A 6,000-nucleotide genomic window follows, 5' to 3' on the forward strand; every position below is an offset into this window, starting at 1 on the left:
TTTCCCTCCATAGGAGATTTCTTTTTCTTTAATTTTGTAATTTGTTACTGCAGCCTCAGAAATCCTGGGAGGATAGGTCAGTGCAGATTTTATAACTGTTGTGAATATTTGACCTTCTAAGGGTAGAAGAAAGATCTGAATATATTAACATTTGAGGTCACACTCTAATTCAGTTTTGTAGGAAGCAATGTCATTTGACATTTCAACCTTTTGCAGGACATATTGTTGGGCATTTTCGAAGGTAGCAAGAGCTAAACTTTTCCTTTCAGCATTGAAATCAGTTGGCCGCCTATGTATAGGTGGAATTAGTATAATGTACATATCCTTGTTCATATTCATATTTGATCCAAATGATTCCATGGACCTGGAGTAGAGTAAGGTCAGGTTGAGGACTCTCAGAATACTTGAGGGAGAGGTTGATTTTACTAATCTATGCTTATTGGAGCTCATATTCATCTAAGCTAGACTAGTGGTTCTCAAGCCTGGCTTAGAATCACCTGTATAATATTGTGTCCGTTTGCTTTCAATTCTTCATAGCTGTTGTAGCTTATTAATTATGTATGGTGAAATAAAGAAACTAACACTGACACCCAGCAGAACACATGATCAAACATTTTGACTTAAATTCTTTGGGGTAGCGCTTAGCTATCACATTTTTTTAAGCTCCCCATGTGATTCTCAGGTGTAGCTGGGCTGAGAACTACACATTTAGAGGCAAGTGGCAAAAACTTATCTACCAATATGTGCTCAACGCTTAGGTATTCAGGTAGGCATGGTTTGACTAGGTGTGATTTTTGAGTGACCACTGGGACAAGCATTCTGTGATGGTATAAAAATCATGTTTCCTGAGTTACAAATGTTAACACTAAAATTTTATGTTTTTCTGACCATAAATTTATCTAGCTTTTTTGATATTTCATGAAGCATTAAACATGTCACCCATTTTTGAAACAATGGTGAACATAGGATAAATTTCTAAGGTGGTAAAGGACCATTTTATGTATAGCATACATACACAAAAGCTCTTTATAATCCAAGAGGTAAACAGGTCCTGAGACCAAAATGTTGAGGACCACTGGTCTAATCCATTTTTTTTTAACTTTCTTAAGAGCTCTTATCTCTATTTGAAGTTATTTGTTTGTGCATTTATTGAGTGACTTTCCCAGCTAGAACACAAATACGTTAAGGACAGTTTGTTCACTGCTATACTACCAGTACCTAGAAGTGTCTAATGCAAAATAAATGTTATGGGCTGAATTATGTAGCCCTAAAATTCATATGTTGAAGCCCTAATCCCTGGTACCTCAAAATGTGACCTTATTTGAAAATACAGTTGTTGCAGATATAATTAGTTAAGATGAGGTCATACCAGAGTAGGGTGGGCTCCTAATCCAATAGGACAGGTCTTTATAAGAAGAAGCCACGTGCAGATGCAGAGGGACGCAGGGAGAACACCATGTGAAGATTGGAGCTATGCTGCCCCGAGCCAAGGAACTCTGAGAAGCTGGGAGAAAGGCCTGGAACAGATCCATCTCTGTCACCCTCAGGAGGATCGTGGCCCTGCCAACACCTTGATTTCAGACTTCTGACTTCCAGAACTGTGAGATAATAAATTTTTGTTGTTCTCAGCCACCTAATATGTGGTACTTTGTTACAGCAGCCCTAGGAAGCTAATACAGTAGGTATTTAATAAATATTGATTAAACGAATGAGTCTTCTACTGTTTTACATGTGCTATCACATTCATTTTTCACAGCAACCTGTTAAGCAGTGCTATTGTTATTCTTTTTCTGCATATGAGGAAACTGGGGATTAGAGAGGGTAAGTAACTTGCTCAAGGTCACATCTCTCTGCCTCCTTAAGCCAGAGCTCCTAAGCTCTAGACTGTTGGTCTGATATATATGCTGTCTAAAAGGCATGGATGAAGACAGGAAGTTACTGTGAGTAACCCAAAGCACAGAAAAAGTACTCAACTTGGAAGGGCAGTATCTGGAATGTCAAACAATCGATCTCATTCAATTTAGATTCTCTCCCTGTCTCTGCCCCATAACTCCCAGCCTGACTCAGAGTCAGAAACCTGCAATGGGGATAGAGGATGTGTGGGCTCCTTTGCTTACTGTTGTCTACCTTGTTCTACACACTTCTTAAGGTCAGGATGAGGTGAGAGTAGGAAGGAAGGACAAAGGTCTGTCTTAGTAGTAGTCATTCTTGTGACTTTAGAGCTGTCTGGATGGCAGATGGGATATTTTTGGGATTTCTTGGAGACTCCTATTGTCCCCTGGCAAAGGAGATGCACCCTCTGGCTGACCCTGGGACCTGATTCTGTCTGTTGGAGTCATCCTGCCCTGGAGGATGGCCACTTGGGCATGGCCCTTTGATGGCAGCTCAAGTCCTGCTGCTTTCCTTGGCAGTTGTTCTGACTCAAAGGAAACATTTGGCTTTTTTGTCCCATAAACTCTGGAAGAGCAGGCTGCTTTCACCATAGCCCTCTCTTCTCCTTGGCCATAAAAGGCAGCAGCTCCTGCAAAGCCTTGCACATCTGGACTTTTTCCAGATGAGTGTTGGGCTCCAGGCTCTGTGTTCTCCAAACTCTAGGGTTTGCATTTCTAGCCCTCTGTACAGTTTTCTTGGAGCCTCTCTCACTTGGCTTGAGTGACTATGGTGGAAAACCTCCTGGTTCATATGGATTTTAAAGAGCATTTAATGATGTACGTATAGAGCAAATGTTTCTAGGAATGTTATTATGACCACAAAAAAATTGGGTATGGTATAAATGTCCATGTTACAACCCATGGATATCTCATTTTAACATTTTATTCATTTTAAGTAATTTAACTTCTCTTACTGAAAATCCACTATATGATAGGCACTGCATCAGGACAAGGCAGATAGCTCCAAATTCTTAAATCATGTACAGCAGGTTTCTTTGGACAGAAGCCTAGTGTGCATGTTAATGAACCTTGGGTGAGAACTTGAGAGTAGGCAGAGCACTAGGTAGAGAGACTGAGGCTTGTTGAGCATGTGCCCACTCACACGGTCACACTGCCAGCCAAGATGAACACTGCTGCAGCAGGCACTGGGCTTGTCACAGGGCTACACGTAGGAAGACAAATCTGACTGGTCACTCCATGTTTGCACGTGATAACTCGAAGACCTCATACACAGCTGGGGAACAAGCTTGTGTGAATAAGTACAATACAAGGTGATATGTTTTATGCTAAGTTAGCATTGTGGACAAAGCGTTTCACTAGCTCGATGGCGTATCACAGAAAGGAAGTGTGGTTTGGCAGAAAGAGCATGGGTCAGATGATCCCTCTATGCATCTCAGCTTCATAATTTAGTGAGGTGTGTTACCTTGGACATACTCACTTGAACTCTCTGGGCTCAGCTTCCTCACCTGCAAAGTATGGATAATATAACTTTGTAGGCCGGGCGTGGTGGCTCACGCCTGTAATCCTAGCACTCTGGGAGGCCGAGGTGGGCGGATCGTTTGAGCTCAGGAGTTCGAGACCAGCCTGAGCAAGAGCGAGACCCCATCTCTACCAAAAAATAGAAAGAAATTATCTGGACAGCTAAAAATATATATAGAAAAATTAGCCGGGCATGGTGGTGCATGCCTGTAGTCCCAGCTACTCGGGAGGCTGAGACAGGAGGATCGCTTGAGCTCAGGAGTTTGAGGTTGCTGTGAGCTAGGCTGACGCCACGGCACTCACTCTAGCCTGGGCAACAGAGAGAGACTCTGTCTCAAAAAAAAAAAAAAAAAAAAAAAAATATAACTTTGTACATACACATCCACTACATTTAGTTAGCTAGCTCTTTTTGCCTTGTTCCATATGTTATTTAAAAGCTATTTGTATGAATTTGTACAATCAAATAGATAAAAATAAATAAAATTCATGATCAGAGAAAATACAGATAAAGTGAATGGTAAAGACTAAGGGAGAAGGTAAATATAGAAACATAGTTTATATACTCTAAAAATGATACATATTAAAATTCTCTATAAAACTGTAAAGTTCTACTTAATATTTATAAAATATATTCTTTTCTATTTTCTAGGTAGCATCTATAATTAACTCATTCTCACTAAGTTTGGATCACAATGATGCCTGAAATTTATGGAGAAATTCTGAAATGAATATTATGAAACATTATGCAACTGACTTTTAGAATGAGAATCATACTCAGAGTTCCAAGTCTTGGAAGGATGACTTCTGAGTTCCAGATGGTAGCTTCTGTCCTTTCTGGGGATTTCCATAGTTCATATTCCAGTTTTGGCCAAATTCTTTATTCTGGTTTCTCAGTGGCCAAATAACTTGATGACTACCAATCATGCCTTTAGCAGTCTTTTGGTCTAGAGGACATTAGCTCTCTCAAAAGGTCAAAACACATGACTCTTTGCATAATCTGAGGAATTGGTAGGCTTAATGAATTCCAGTGATCAAGTAGGCAGTTCTTTTGGTCAGTAGGAAATTGTCTAATTTGTCTCTGGAAGAAAAAAATCTTAACTGGCCTTTGAAGAATTTGTTTAGTTTAAAATGAATGTGGATATAGTTTTCCTTTATCTAGAAGCAAGGCTTAGTATATCTTCCTGTTAAGAACCTGTTTCTGATACTCAGCTATGAATTCTCATCTTTGGTTAAGAACCCATAATCTTGATGAGATTTTTGTTCTGTTTAGTTATTACTATTTCAGTGAATTTATTATCTTACCCATTTTATAAATGTTTTACAAAAATGAAATTGCTCTCAGTTCGGTAAGAGGGCCCAGCTGTAGGTGAAGAGTGTGGTTCTGGGGAGAGATGGAGAGTCCCCCTAACACATCCTTCCTGCCGTTTGTCTTCAAACATTCATATTTAGATGGGTGACAACCAGGAAACCTGCATCATACTTCCATTGGTCTGATGATCTTATCACTGTGTAGGTGGATATACTCTGGAGAAAGTCACAGAACAGGGAGTTCAAGGCCATTTAAACACGTGGTGGTAGAAATTAGAGCACCTAACAAAAAATGTGTTGACACAAACTTCAGGGGTCACCTTCTTAGAAGCAGAGTGTGATTTGTGCATTGATTCATTAACTTATTCAACAAATATGGAAGTGGATATTGTAATAATCCAGGCAAGAGATGGCTATGGAGATTGTGAGAAATGGTCAAATTCTGGATGGATTTGAAGGTAGAGCCAACAATATTTGCTGTGAAAAGTTCAGGAAAAGGAGAGTTAGAGATAACTCCACGGCTTTTGGTCTGAAGAACTAAAGTGATGATGGGAGACATCTGGGAGATGTGTCAGTCTCTCCTCTCCTCTCTGTTCATTCTTTTGAGACAAAATCTCACTCTGTTGCCCAGGCTAGAGTGCCATGGCATCAGCCTAGCTCACGGCAACCTCAAACTCCTGGGCTCAAGTGATCCTTCTGCCTCAGCCTCCTGAGTAGATGGGACTACAGGCATGCGCCACCATGCCCGACTAATTTTTTCTATATATTTTTAGTTGGGCCGCTAATTTCTTTCTATTTTTAGTAGAGACAGGGTCTCGTTCTTGCTCAGGCTAGTCTCGAACTCCTGACCTCGAGTGATCCACCCGCCTCGGCCTCCCAGAGTGCTAGGATTACAGGTGTGAGCCACCACGCCTGGCCCTCTCTGTTCATTCTTTCCCTAGCATCTACCCCTGCATTGCTTCTTCAGCCTTCCTCAACCCATTATGGCTTATTCATTTATATCTTTCACCTTCAAGCTCAAGATTGTCCCATTTCTTCCTGTGACATATCATTTTATTTTTCATTGTTTTTCAATTTATTTTTTAATTTGTAGTTACTGAAAAAAAAAAAAAAAGATGACTCAAACTCCCTAAAAGCTAAATTTAATGTGGTAGGAATTATGGCCTTTCAGTCCAGAGCTTCTGTTGTCTTCTCTTCTTAACAGATTTTTTGGTGAAGCCAAAAGATCAGTGGACTGAGTATTGGGAAATCTGCATCGTTGTTTTGGTTTTGTGATCTTGGG

The sequence above is a fragment of the Eulemur rufifrons genome, chromosome 2 (assembly GCF_041146395.1).
Source record: "Eulemur rufifrons isolate Redbay chromosome 2, OSU_ERuf_1, whole genome shotgun sequence".
NCBI lineage: Eukaryota > Metazoa > Chordata > Mammalia > Primates > Lemuridae > Eulemur > Eulemur rufifrons.